The sequence below is a fragment of the Oncorhynchus gorbuscha genome, linkage group LG11, assembly GCF_021184085.1.
Source record: "Oncorhynchus gorbuscha isolate QuinsamMale2020 ecotype Even-year linkage group LG11, OgorEven_v1.0, whole genome shotgun sequence".
Lineage (NCBI taxonomy): Eukaryota > Metazoa > Chordata > Actinopteri > Salmoniformes > Salmonidae > Oncorhynchus > Oncorhynchus gorbuscha.
Genome location: NC_060183.1, coordinates 768,161 through 783,878, shown reverse-complemented (window position 1 = coordinate 783,878; position 15,718 = coordinate 768,161). Strand labels below are relative to the sequence as shown.

General features: G+C 46.3%; 1 protein-coding gene across 5 annotated transcripts in view; it reads right to left on the bottom strand.

Moving 5' to 3' along the window:
* The window catches only part of LOC124048028 (signal-induced proliferation-associated 1-like protein 2), a 393,892-nt gene that overhangs the window by 175,364 nt on the left and 202,810 nt on the right, over positions 1–15,718 (bottom strand). The window lies entirely within an intron of this gene.

Genomic DNA, 15,718 nt, shown 5'->3' with positions numbered 1-15,718 from the left:
CGCCTCCCTGCGGACCTGGCATCCTTTCACACCCTCCTCTACACTTTCCTCCTCTGTCTCTGCTGCTAAAGCCACTTTCTACCACTCTAAATTCCAAGCATCTGCCTCTAACCCTAGGAAGCTCTTTGCCACCTTCTCCTCCCTCCTGAATCCTCCTCCTCCCCCCCCTCCTCCCTCTCTGCAGATGACTTCGTCAACCATTTTGAAAAGAAGGTCGACGACATCCGATCCTCGTTTGCTAAGTCAAACGACACCGCTGGTTCTGCTCACACTGCCCTACCCTGTGCTCTGACCTCTTTCTCCCCTCTCTCTCCAGATGAAATCTCGCGTCTTGTGACGGCCGGCCGCCCAACAACCTGCCCGCTTGACCCTATCCCCTCCTCTCTTCTCCAGACCATTTCCGGAGACCTTCTCCCTTACCTCACCTCGCTCATCAACTCATCCCTGACCGCTGGCTACGTCCCTTCCGTCTTCAAGAGAGCGAGAGTTGCACCCCTTCTGAAAAAAAGTACACTCGATCCCTCCGTCAACAACTACAGACCAGTATCCCTTCTTTTCTTTCTCTCCAAAACTCTTGAACGTGCCGTCCTTGGACAGCTCTCCCGCTATCTCTCTCTGAATGACCTTCTTGATCCAAATCAGTCAGGTTTCAAGACTAGTCATTCAACTGAGACTGCTCTTCTCTGTATCACGGAGGCGCTCCGCACTGCTAAAGCTAACTCTCTCTCCTCTGCTCTCATCCTTCTAGACCTATCGGCTGCCTTCGATACTGTGAACCATCAGATCCTCCTCTCCACCCTCTCCGAGTTGGGCATCTCCGGCGCGGCCCATGCTTGGATTGCGTCCTACCTGACAGGTCGTTCCTACCAGGTGGCGTGGCGAGAATCTGTCACCTCACCACGCGCTCTCACCACTGGTGTCCCCCAAGGCTCTGTTCTAGGCCCTCTCCTATTCTCGCTATACACCAAGTCACTTGGCTCTGTCATAACCTCACATGGTCTCTCCTATCATTGCTATGCAGACGACACACAATTAATCTTCTCCTTTCCCCCTTCTGATGACCAGGTGGCGAATCGCATCTCTGCATGTCTGGCAGACATATCAGTGTGGATGACGGATCACCACCTCAAGCTGAACCTCGGCAAGACGGAGCTGCTCTTCCTCCCGGGGAAGGACTGCCCGTTCCATGATCTCGCCATCACGGTTGACAACTCCATTGTGTCCTCCTCCCAGAGTGCTAAGAACCTTGCCGTGATCCTGGACAACACCCTGTCGTTCTCAACTAACATCAAGGCGGTGGCCCGTTCCTGTAGGTTCATGCTCTACAACATCCGCAGAGTACGACCCTGCCTCACACAGGAAGCGGCGCAGGTCCTTATCCAGGCACTTGTCATCTCCCGTCTGGATTACTGCAACTCGCTGTTGGCTGGCCTCCCTGCCTGTGCCATTAAACCCCTACAACTCATCCAGAACGCCGCAGCCCGTCTGGTGTTCAACCTTCCCAAGTTCTCTCACGTCACCCCGCTCCTCCGCTCTCTCCACTGGCTTCCAGTTGAAGCTCGCATCCGCTACAAGACCATGGTGCTTGCCTACGGAGCTGTGAGTGGAACGGCACCTCAGTACCTCCAGGCTCTGATCAGGCCCTACACCCAAACAAGGGCACTGCGTTCATCCACCTCTGGCCTGCTCGCCTCCCTACCACTGAGGAAGTACAGTTCCCGCTCAGCCCAGTCAAAACTGTTTGCTGCTCTGGCCCCCCAATGGTGGAAAAACTCCCTCACGACGCCAGGACAGCGGAGTCAATCACCACCTTCCGGAGACACCTGAAACCCCACCTCTTTAAGGAATACCTAGGATAGGATAAGTAATCCTTCTCACCCCCCCTTTAAGATTTAGATGCACTATTGTAAAGTGACTGTTCCACTGGATGTCATAAGGTGAATGCACCAATTTGTAAGTCGCTCTGGATAAGAGCGTCTGCTAAATGACTTAAATGTAATGTAAATGTTATTACTGGTCTCGTCCCGTGTATTGTTATTACGGGTCTCGTATTGTTATTACAGGTCTCGTCCCGTGTATTGTTATTACGGGTCTCGTATTGTTATTACGGGTCTCGTATTGTTATTACGGGTCTCGTCCCGTGTATTGTTATTACGGGTCTCGTCCCGTGTATTGTTATTACGGGTCTCGTATTGTTATTACGGGTCTCGTATTGTTATTACGGGTCTCGTATTGTTATTACGGGTCTCGTATTGTTATTACGGGTCTCGTATTGTTATTACGGGTCTCGTCTCGTGTATTGTTATTACGGGTCTCGTATTGTTATTACGGGTCTCGTATTGTTATTACGGGTCTCGTCTCGTGTATTGTTATTACGGGTCTCGTCTCGTGTCTTGTTATTACGGGTCTCGTCCCATGTATTGTTATTACGGGTCTCGTCCCGTGTATTGTTATTACGGGTCTCGTCCCGTGTATTGTTATTACGGGTCTCGTCCCATGTATTGTTATTACGGGTCTCGTATTGTTATTACGGGTCTTGTATTGTTATTACGGGTCTCGTCTCGTGTATTGTTATTACGGGTCTCGTATTGTTATTACGGGTCTTGTATTGTTATTACGGGTCTCGTCTCGTGTCTTGTTATTACGGGTCTCGTATTGTTATTACGGGTCTCGTCTCGTGTCTTGTTATTACGGGTCTCGTCCCGTGTATTGTTATTACGGGTCTCGTCCCGTGCGTTGTTATTACGGGTCTCGTCCCGTGTATTGTTATTATGGGTCTCGTCCCGTGTCTTGTTATTACGGGTCTCGTCCCGTGTCTTGTTATTACGGGTCTCGTATTGTTATTATGGGTCTCGTCCCGTGTCTTGTTATTACGGGTCTTGTCCCGTGTCTTGTTATTACGGGTCTTGTCCCGTGTATTGTTATTACGGGTCTCGGCCCGTGTGTTGTTATTACGGGTCTCGTCCCGTGTATTGTTATTACGGGTCTCGTCCCGTGCGTTGTTATTACGGGTCTCGTCCCGTGCGTTGTTATTACGGGTCTCGTCCCGTGTGTTGTTATTACGGGTCTCGTCCCGTGTCTTGTTATTACGGGTCTCGTATTGTTATTACGGGTCTCGTCCCGTGTATTGTTATTACGGGTCTCGTCCTGTGTGTTGTTATTACGGGTCTCGTCCCGTGTATTTTTATTACGGGTCTCGTATTGTTATTACGGGTCTCGTCCCGTGTATTGTTATTACGGGTCTCGTCCCGTGCGTTGTTATTACGGGTCTCGTCCCGTGTATTGTTATTACGGGTCTCGTCCCGTGTCTTGTTATTACGGGTCTCGTATTGTTATTACGGGTCTCGTCCCGTGTATTGTTATTATGGGTCTCGTCCCGTGTCTTGTTATTACGGGTCTTGTCCCGTGTATTGTTATTACGGGTCTCGGCCCGTGTGTTGTTATTACGGGTCTCGTCCCGTGTGTTGTTATTACGGGTCTCGTCCCGTGCATTGTTATTACGGGTCTCGTCCCGTGCGTTGTTATTACGGGTCTCGTCCCGTGTGTTGTTATTACGGGTCTCGTCCCGTGTATTGTTATTACGGGTCTCGTCCTGTGTGTTGTTATTACGGGTCTCGTCCCGTGTATTTTTATTACGGGTCTCGTATTGTTATTACGGGTCTCGTCCCGTGTATTGTTATTACGGGTCTCGTCCCGTGCGTTGTTATTACGGGTCTCGTCCCGTGCGTTGTTATTACGGGTCTCGTCCCGTGCGTTGTTATTACGGGTCTCGTCCCGTGTATTGTTATTATGGGTCTCGTCCCGTGTCTTGTTATTACGGGTCTCGTCCCGTGTATTGTTATTACGGGTCTCGTCTTGTGTGTTGTTATTACAGGTCTCGGCCTGTGTGTTGTTATTACGGGTCTCGTCCCGTGTATTGTTATTACGGGTCTCTTATTGTTAGTACGGGTCTCGTATTGTTATTACGGGTCTCGTCCCGTGTCTTGTTATTACGGGTCTCGTCCTGTGTATTGTCATTACGGGTCTCGTCCAGTGTCTTGTTATTACGGGTCTCGTCCCGTGTATTGTTATTACAGGTCTCGTCCCATTTATTGTTATTACGGGTCTCGTCCCGTTTATTGTTATTCTAAAGGACGGATCAGTCATTAGACTAATGGTCCTGATAGATGACTCTGTAGAGTCCCACATAAAACACAGAAATCCATGTCGATTCTGCAATAGGGCATAGAGCAGGGATTAGTTTTATTCTCATGGAGAAAATCTCTGCGAAGCTAAACTCAAGCCTTACTAAATCATAATCAGCTCTGAAGGCTGACAGTTAATCAATCATACACCTTGATGTTAATGGGTCTCTGAGCAGTAAAATCTCTGTGGGTGGAATATTCAAATACCCTAACTAATGATGACTCCCCTTCCTGTCACATTATGGACTTGATAGGGGAGGCGGAAATGAACAAATGCCCCAAAACAATGGCGTTAATGGGAACAACACGCACTCACCAACCTACCCATACCATCACACCGCAAGGAAAACAGGAGAACTATCACAAGGCTGTTAGTTCTCTTCACACACTTAGTGGTGCTCTTTCTCTCACAGACACGATGCTGTAAAAGCCCTGGTCTGGGACTCTGATGAACCAAGAGTGCCTAATTAGACAGTTCAGTGAAGCCTAGAAGGTCGGGGATGTAGAACTCCGGAACTCACACTGATACAACAGGGAAAGAAACCCTCATTGTCTTCTGAGGGACAAACTCAGGGTAATACATATACCAGATCATTAATGCCAACACGTGAAGCCTAACCACATGCGTAGGTGTTAAACAACACAGCTAATTATCCTAATAGATACAGAGGGCATTAAAGACAGTGTGAACTGGTATTACCATAGCTAATGAATGATCTGGTATTACCATAGCTAATGAATGATCTGGTATTACCATAGCTAATGAATGATCTGGTATTACCATAGCTAATGAATGATCTGGTATTACCATAGCTAATGAATGATCTCTGATCTGGAATTACCATAGCTAATGAATGATCTCTGATCTGGTATTACCATAGCTAATGAATGATCTGGTATTACCATAGCTAATGAATGATCTCTGATCTGGAATTACCATAGCTAATGAATGATCTCTGATCTGGTATTACCATAGCTAATGAATGATCTGGTATTACCATAGCTAATGAATGATCTGGTATTACCATAGCTAATGAATGATCTCTGATCTGGAATTACCATAGCTAATGAATGATCTGGTATTACCATAGCTAATGAATGATCTGGTATTACCATAGCTAATGAATGATCTGGTATTACCATAGCTAATGAATGATCTGGTATTACCATAGCTAATGAATGATCTGGTATTACCATAGCTAATGAATGATCTGGTATTACCATAGCTAATGAATGATCTGGTATTACCATAGCTAATGAATGATCTGGTATTACCATAGCTAATGAATGATCTGGTATTACCATAGCTAATGAATGATCTCTGATCTGGAATTACCATAGCTAATGAATGATCTCTGATCTGGTATTACCATAGCTAATGAATGATCTCTGATCTGGTATTACCATAGCTAATGAATGATCTCTGATCTGGAATTACCATAGCTAATGAATGATCTCTGATCTGGTATTACCATAGCTAATGAATGATCTCTGATCTGGTATTACCATAGCTAATGAATGATCTCTGATCTGGTATTACCATAGCTAATGAATGATCTGGTATTACCATAGCTAATGAATGATCTGGTATTACCATAGCTAATGAATGATCTGGTATTACCATAGCTAATAAATGATCTGGTATTACCATAGCTAATGAATGATCTCTGATCTGGTATTACCATAGCTAATGAATGATCTCTGATCTGGTATTACCATAGCTAATAAATGATCTCTGATCTGGTATTACCATAGCTAATGAATGATCTCTGATCTGGTATTACCATAGCTAATGAATGATCTCTGATCTGGTATTACCATAGCTAATGAATGATCTCTGATCTGGTATTACCATAGCTAATGAATGATCTGGTATTACCATAGCTAATGAACGATCTGGTATTACCATAGCTAATGAATGATCTGGTATTACCATAGCTAATGAATGATCTGGTATTACCATAGCTAATGAAGCTAATGAATGATCTCTGATCTGGTATTACCATAGCTAATGAATGATCTGATCATCTGATCTGGTATTACCATAGCTAATGAATGATCTGGTATTACCATAGCTAATGAACGATCTGGTATTACCATAGCTAATGAATGATCTGGTATTACCATAGCTAATGAACGATCTGGTATTACCATAGCTAATGAATGATCTGGTATTACCATAGCTAATGAACGATCTGGTATTACCATAGCTAATGAACGATCTGGTATTACCATAGCTAATGAATGATCTGGTATTACCATAGCTAATCAATGATCTGGTATTACCATAGCTAATGAACGATCTTGTATTACCATAGCTAATGAATGATCTCTGATCTGGTATTACCATAGCTAATAAATTATCTCTGAAATGGTATTACCATAGCTAATGAATGATCTGGTATTACCATAGCTAATGAATGATCTCTGGTCTGGTATTACCATAGCTAATAAATTATCTCTGATCTGGTATTACCATAGCTAATGAATGATCTCTGATCTGGTATTACCATAGCTAATGAATGATCTCTGATCTGGTATTACCATAGCTAATGAATGATCTCTGATCTGGTATTACCATAGCTAATGAATGATCTCTGAAATGGTATTAACAAAGCTAATGAATGATATTGTTTTACCAAAGCTAATGAATGCTCTGTTATTACCCAATGACTGTATCTATTAAGGGGTATTACCATATCTAATTAAAATATTTTAGCATATCTAATGTGATAGTGATATACCCTAGCTCATCATACATGTAAATACATTCAGCTCTGTCCTTCTGTTAGTCTACACTGAAAGACACTCTGGGCCCTCTGTTAAAAGCCAAATACCACACCCTCTTACCATGTTCAGCTCGGTTACTACAACAACCCTCCCCTCTTACCATGTTCAGCTGGGTTACTACAGCAACCCTCTCCCTATTACCATGTTCAGCTGGGTAACTACAGCAACCCTCCTCTATTACCATGTTCAGCTGGATTACTATGGCAACCCTCCCCTATTACCATGTTCAGCTGGGTTACTACGGCAACCCTCCCTATTACCATGTTCAGCTGGGTTACTACGGCAACCCTCCCTATTACCATGTTCAGCTGGGTTACATTTACATTTAAGTCTATGGCAACCCTCCCCTATTACCATGTTCAGCTGGGTTACTACAACAACGCTCTATTACCATGTTCAGCTGGGTTACTACAGCAACCCTCCTCTATTACCATGTTCCGCTGGGTTACTACGGCAACCCTCCTCTATTACCATGTTCAGCTGGGTTACTACGGCAACCCTCCTCTATTACCATGTTCAGCTGGGTTACTGCAGCAACCCTCCTCTATTACCATGTTCCGCTAGGTTACTACAGCAACCCTCCTCTATTACCATGTTCAGCTGGGTTACTACAGCAACCCTCCTCTATTACCATGTTCAGCTGGGTTACTACGGCAACCCTCCCTATTACCATGTTCAGCTGGGTTACTACAGCAACCCTCCTCTATTACCATGTTCAGCTGGGTTACTACGGCAACCCTCCCTATTACCATGTTCAGCTGGGTTACTACGGCAACCCTCCTCTATTACCATGTTCCGCTGGGTTACTACAGCAACCCTCCTCTATTACCCTCCTCTGTTGTACTGCCTCAGTGTTGTACTGCCTCAGTGTTGTACTGCCTCACTGTTGTACTGCCTCAGTGTTGTACTGCCTCAGTGTTTGGCCCTGTCCGGGGTTGTCCTCGGATGGGGCCACAGTGTCTCCTGAACCCTCCTGTCTCAGCCTCCAGTATTTATGCTGCAGTAGTTTATGTGTCGGGGGGCTAGGGTCAGTTTGTTATATTTGGAGTACTTCTCCTGTCCTATTCGGTGTCCTGTGTGAATCTAAGTGTGCGTTCTCTATTTCTCTCCTTCTTTCTTTCTCTCTCTCGGAGGACCTGAGCCCTAGGACCATGCCCCAGGACTACCTGACATGATGACTCCTTGCTGTCCCCAGTCCACCTGGCCATGCTGCTGCTCCAGTTTCAACTGTTCTGCCTTACTATTATTCGACCATGCTGGTCATTTATGAAGATTTGAACATCTTGGCCATGTTCTGTTATAATCTCCACCCGGCACAGCCAGAAGAGGACTGGCCACCCCACATAGCCTGGTTGCTCTCTAGGTTTCTTCCTAGGTTTTGGCCTTTCTAGGGAGTTTTTCCTAGCCACCGTGCTTCTACACCTGCATTGCTTGCTGCTTGGGGTTTTAGGCTGGGTTTCTGTACAGCACTTTGAGATATCAGCTGATGTACAAAGGGCTATATAAATAAATTTGATTTGATTTGTAATGCCTCAGTGTTGTATTGCCTCAGTGTTGTGCAGACTAGGGGATGCAGCCGGCTGACTGTGTAGAGACCCAATAACCAACTTATGGAAACTCAGGACAGGAACCCCATCATGTAACTAACACAGAGCTAAAGGAGACAGACAGACAGACAGACAGACAGACAGACAGACAGACAGACAGACAGACAGACAGACAGACAGACAGGGGGAGAAGTGTCCGTGCTAACTGCAGGGCTGTTTTAACAGGACAAGGACAGAAGAGGACAGGGAGAAGAAGAACAGAAGAGAGGAAAGGATGGACAAGATGAATAAAGAGTTACTTTAATACGAGGACAGAAGCAGTGTGTCTGCTCACTGAGACCAGAGGCCATGGGCGTACAACAGGTTCTATTATTAGTCTACACAGACAGAACGATACTGCCTCTCCCTCCTCCCCATTTCAACTGGGTTGGATCAGCATCATGTACTGTACAGTTTAGACTGGGTTGGATCAGCATCATGTACTGTACAGTTTAAACTGGTTTGGATCAGCATCATGTGCTACACAGTTTAGACTGGGATGGATCAGCATCATTAAATAAAGGTAAATATATATATTTTAAAAATGGGCCTCACACCAGGTAGCTAGGTAACACAGGCATCACCCCAGGTAGCTAGGTAACATAGGCAACACCCCAGGTAGCTAGGTAACATAGGCAACACCCCAGGTAGCTAGGTCACATAGGCAACACCCCATAGGTCACATAGGCATCACCCCAGGTAGCTAGGTCACATAGGCATCACCCCAGGTAGCTAGGTAGGCAACACCCCAGGTAGCTAGGCAACACCCCAGGTAGCTAGGTCACATAGGCAACACCCCAGGTAGCTAGGTCACATAGGCAACACCCCAGGTAGCTAGGTAACATAGGCATCACCCCAGGTAGCTAGGTAACATAGGCATCACCCCAGGTAGCTAGGTCACCTGCCCTAGAGGGGGCCCCTTATATCGTTGTTATCTAACCTTTATTTTGACAGGGAGTCATGACTCATGATGAGACCAAGGTCTGTTTAACAAATGAGCCCTCTAATTACAAAGATGAACATGAAATACAATTACGAAATGCAATAGAAAATAAACTCATTCTTCATCAAAAAGGTCCCCAATCAGCAGTCTGAATTACAATAGAGGTACCAAACACTTCAGCAGTCTGAATTACAATAGAGGTACCAAACACTTCAGCAGTCTGAATTACAATAGAGGTACCAAACACTTCAGCAGTCTGAATTACAATAGAGGTACCAAACACTTCAGCAGTCTGAATTACAATAGAGGTACCAAACACTTCAGCAGTCTGAATTACAATAGAGGTACCAAACACTTCAGCAGTCTGAATTGCCCTAGAGGTACCAAACACTTCAGCAGTCTGAATTGCTCCAGAGGTACCAAACACTTCAGCAGTCTGAATTACAATAGAGGTACCAAACACTTCAGCAGTCTGAATTGCCCTAGAGGTACCAAACACTTCAGCAGTCTGAATTGCTCCAGAGGTACCAAACACTTCAGCAGTCTGAATTACAATAGAGGTACCAAACACTTCAGCAGTCTGAATTACAATAGAGGTACCAAACACTTCAGCAGTCTGAATTGCCCTATTGGTACCAAACACTTCAGCAGTCTGAATTGCCCTATTGGTACCAAACACTTCAGCAGTCTGAATTACAATAGAGGTACCAAAAACATCAGCAGTCTGAATTGGCCTATTGGTACCAAACACTTCAGCAGTCTGAATTTCCCTAGAGGTACCAAACACTTCAGCAGTCTGAATTGCCCTATTGGTACCAAACATTTCAGTCTGAATTGCCCTATTGGTACCAAACACTTCAGCAGTCTGAATTGCCCTAGACGTACCAAACACTTCAGCAGTCTGAATTGCAATAGAGGTACCAAACACCTCAAATTGAAGAGAATATGGGAGATTATTCCACAAGTGTAGAAAAACTAAAAGCTGATTTAACTCTGTAGAGACAAAGGAAATCCAGAGTTAGACATCCCTGAGACCGGGTATGGTGACTCGTACGTGTAAAGGTTAGGAATGGCATTAGGTACAGCAGGAGTTGTTGTAAAATAGCTTTAGACCTGAAAAGAGAGCAATATATCGACGATGACGCCGTCACGAACGTCGTCAGGGAAATGACTGGACCAAGGTGTAGCGTCGTGAGCGTACATTTCCTTTTATTTTGAATGCCGCCAACAAAGACAAGCAGCAGCAGCAGCAGCAGCAGCAGCAGCAGCAGCAGCAGCAGCAGCAGCAGCAGCAGCAGCAGCAGCAGCAGCAGCAGCAGCAGCAGCAGCAGCAGCAGCAGCAGCAGCAGCAGCAGCAGCAGCAGCAGCAGCAGCAGCAGCAGCAGCAGCAGCAGCAACAGCAACAGCAACAGCAACAGCAACAGCAACAGCAACAGCAACAGCAACAGCAACAGCAACAGCAACAGCAACAGCACGACCGTGAAGCTTACTAAGGCTATACAGGCCACTAACAAAGTCAACTACCCACAAGTAAGGTGGAAAAACAGGCTGCCTAAGTATGATTCCCAATCAGAGACAACGATAGACAGCTGTCCCTGATTGAGAACCATACCCGGCCAAAACATAGAAACAGAAAACATAGAAATAAAGAAACTAGAATGCCCACCCTAGTCACACGCTTTAATGTTTGTAATCATGAAAACACAAATGCTAAGTGTCTGACTGCCAATCTGTAGTGATGGGGGAAAAATCTATAAACTTACATATGACAATATTTTTTGGAATGATATTATATCGATACTTTGTCTCCAAATATTTTTGCTAGGTAGGGTTAGCTGCCGCTAGTTGGCTGTACCTGAGCCAGAACTCCTATAGCTTGTTCTCTTGTTTTTAAATAGTCAGCCAACATGTTTTCATCACTTCCCTTTCCATGACAGATCAAAGCTTGTTTTCCGATGGTTCTCTTGTCTCTCTGCAGCAGACATACAGTATAGCGAGCAATATGTTTGGAACATAAAATGGCCATAAAATCGAAGCAGTGTCAATCTATTTTTTAATTTCAATCCCTTTGTGACCCCTTTTGATTTGAAGGAAACCCACATATTTGTGGAAGTGTTCAGGAAGAGACTTTTTGCACCTGGATGGCAGAACATTCAAGAGATTCTCGAAGTTGATCTTCTTCGCATACAATATCATGATACATCCATGTCTTCATCACTGGAAAAGAAAAACAGCTGAGTTTGATTTAAAAGCTTAAATAGCTTGTCAAACTATTTGACAATTTCTTGAATTTTTTTTTTTTTTATAGTTTTTTACCCCAGACGTCAATCTAAAACCAAGAAAAATCAGATATTTGCATATGTTGTAGCCTAGACCCTATTTGACATAATGTGAGGTGTTAGTATCGTGCCATCGGTGAGAGATGCTCTTGAATACAGAGGGCGTGTCATGTTTTGGTGATACAGTTGAAGTCGTAAGTTTAAATACACTTAGGTTGGAGTCATTAAAACTGTTTTTTCAACCACTCCACACATTTCTTGTTAACAAACCATAGTTTTGGCAAGTCGGTTAGGACATCTACTTTGTGCATGACACAAGTACTTTTTCCAACAATTCTTTACAGAGAAATTATTTTACTTATAATTCACTGAATCACAATTCCAGTGGGTCAGAAGTTTAAATACACTAAGTTGACTGAGCCTTTAAACAGCTTGGAAATGGTACAGGAGAAGAGAGACCAAGGATGGAACAGGAGAGGAGAGACCAAGGATGGAACAGGAGAGGAGAGACCAAGGATGGAACAGGAGAGGAGAGACCAAGGATGGAACAGGAGAGGAGAGACCAAGGATGGAACAGGAGAGGAGAGACCAAGGATGGAACAGGAGAGGAGAGACCAAGGATGGAACAGGAGAGGAGAGACCAAGGATGGAACAGGAGAAGAGAGACCAAGGATGGAACAGGAGAGAGAGACCAAGGATGGAACAGGAGAGAGAGACCAAGGATGGAACAGGAGAGGAGAGACCAAGGATGGAACAGGATGAGAGACCAAGGATGGAACAGGAGAAGAGAGACCAAGGATGGAACAGGAGAAGAGAGACCAAGGATGGGAGAGACCAAGGATGGAACATGGAGGAGGAGAGACCAAGGATGGAACAGGATGGAGGAGAACCAAGGGACCAAGGATGGATGGAACAGGAGAGACCAAGGATGGAACAAGGAGGAGAGACCAAGGATGGAACAGGAGAGGAGAGACCAAGGATGGAACAGAGACCAAGGATGGAACAGGAGAGACCAAGGATGGAACAGGAGAGGAGAGACCAAGGATGGAACAGGAGAAGAGAGACCAAGGATGGAACAGGAGAAGAGAGACCAAGGATGGAACAGGAGAGGAGAGACCAAGGATGGAACAGGAGAGGAGAGACCAAGGATGGAACAGGAGAAGAGAGACCAAGGATGGAACAGGAGAAGAGAGACCAAGGATGGAACAGGAGAGGAGAGACCAAGGATGGAACAGGAGAAGAGAGACCAAGGATGGAACAGGAGAGACCAAGGATGGAACAGGGAACCAAGGATGGAACAGGAGAAGAGAGACCAAGGATGGAACAGGAGAGGAGAGACCAAGGATGGAACAGGAGGAGAACCAAGGATGGAACAGGAGAGGAGAGACCAAGGATGGAACAGGAGAAGAGAGACCAAGGATGGAACAGGAGAGACCAAGGATGGAACAGGAGAAGAGAGACCAAGGATGGAACAGGAGAGACCAAGGATGGAACAGGAGAGGAGAGACCAAGGATGGAACAGGAGAGGAGAGACCAAGGATGGAACAGGAGAGGAGAGACCAAGGATGGAACAACAGGAGAGACCAAGGATGGAACCAAGGATGGAGGAGAGACCAAGGATGGAACCAAGGATGGAGGAGAGACCAAGGATGGAACAGGAGAAGAGAGACCAAGGATGGAACAGGAGAGAGAAGAGAGACCAAGGATGGAACAGGAGAAGAGAGACCAAGGATGGAACAGGAGAGACCAAGGATGGAACAGGAGAAGAGAGACCAAGGATGGAACAGGAGAGGAGAGACCAAGAATGGAACAGGAGAAGAGAGACCAAGGATGAGAGACCAAGGATGGAACAGGAGAGGAGAGACCAAGGATGGAACAGGAGAGACCAAGGATGGAACCAAGGATGGAACAGGAGAGACCAAGGATGGAACAGGAGAGGAGAGACCAAGGATGGAACAGGAGAGACCAAGGATGGAACAGAGAAGGATGGAACAGGAGAGGAGAGACCAAGGATGGAACAGGAGAGGAGAGACCAAGGATGGAACAGGAGAACAGGAGAGACCAAGGATGGAACAGGAGAGGAGAGACCAAGGATGGAACAGGAGAGGAGAGACCAAGGATGGAACAGGAGAGGAGAGACCAAGGATGGAACAGGAGAAGAGAGACCAAGGATGGAACAGGAGAGGAGAGACCAAGGATGGAACAGGAGAGGAGAGACCAAGGATGGAACAGGAGAGGAGAGACCAAGGATGGAACAGGAGAGGAGAGACCAAGGATGGAACAGGAGAGACCAAGGATGGAACAGGAGAAGAGAGACCAAGGATGGAACAGGAGAGACCAAGGATGGAACCAAGGATGGAACAGGAGAAGAGAGACCAAGGATGGAACAGGAGAGGAGAGACCAAGGATGGAACAGGAGAAGGAGAGACCAAGGATGGAACAGGAGAAGAGAGACCAAGGATGGAACAGGAGAAGAGAGACCAAGGATGGAACAGGAGAGGAGAGACCAAGGATGAGAGACCAAGGATGGAACAGGAGAGACCAAGGATGGAACAGGAGAGGAGAGACCAAGGATGGAACAGGACAGGAGAGACCAAGGATGGAACAGGAGAGGAGAGACCAAGGATGGAACAGGAGAAGAGAGACCAAGGATGGAACAGGAGAGGAGAGACCAAGGATGGAACAGGAGAAGAGAGACCAAGGATGGAACAGGAGAAGAGAGACCAAGGATGGAACAGGAGAAGAGAGACCAAGGATGGAACAGGAGAGGAGAGACCAAGGATGAGAGACCAAGGATGGAGGGAGAGGAGAGACCAAGGATGGAACAGGAGAGGAGAGACCAAGGATGGAACAGGAGAAGAGAGACCAAGGATGGAACAGGAGAGGAGAGACCAAGGATGGAACAGGAGAAGAGAGACCAAGGATGGAACAGGAGAGACCAAGGATGGAACAGGAGAAGAGAGACCAAGGATGGAACAGGAGAAGAGAGACAGGAGAGGAGAGACCAAGGATCAAGGATGGAACAGGAGAGGAGAGACCAAGGATGGAACAGGAGAGGAGAGACCAAGGATGGAACAGGAGAAGAGAGACCAAGGATGGAACAGGAGAAGAGAGACCAAGGATGGAACAGGAGAGGAGAGACCAAGGATGGAGACCAAGGATGGAACAGGAGAAGAGAGACCAAGGATGAGAGACCAAGGATGGAACAGGAGAGAGAGACCAAGGATGGAACAGGAGAAGAGAGACCAAGGATGGAACAGGAGAAGAGAGACCAAGGATGGAACAGGAGAGGAGAGACCAAGGATGGAACAGGAGAGACCAAGGATGGAACAGGAGAAGAGAGACCAAGGATGGAACAGGAGAGGAGAGACCAAGGATGGAACAGGAGAGGAGAGACCAAGGATGGAACAGGAGAGGAGAGACCAAGGATGGAACAGGAGAAGAGAGACCAAGGATGGAACCAAGGATGGGAGAGAGACCAAGGATGGAACAGGAGAGGAGAGACCAAGGATGGAACAGGATGGAACCAAGGATGGAACAGGGAGGAGAGACCAAGGATGGAACAGGAGAAGAGAGACCAAGGATGGAACAGGAGAGGAGAGACCAAGGATGGAACAGGAGAAGAGAGACCAAGGATGGAACAGGAGGAGAGACCAAGGATGGAACAGGAGAGAGAGAGACCAAGGATGGAACAGGAGAGGAGAGAGACCAAGGATGGAACAGGAGAAGAGAGACCAAGGATGGAACAGGAGAGAGAGACCAAGGATGGAACAGGAGAGGAGAGACCAAGGATGGAACAGGAGAGGAGAGACCAAGGATGGAACAGGAGAAGAGAGACCAAGGATGGAACAGGAGAGACCAAGGATGGAACAGGAGAGGAGAGACCAAGGATGGAACAGGAGAGGAGAGACCAAGGATGGAACAGGAGAGGAGAGA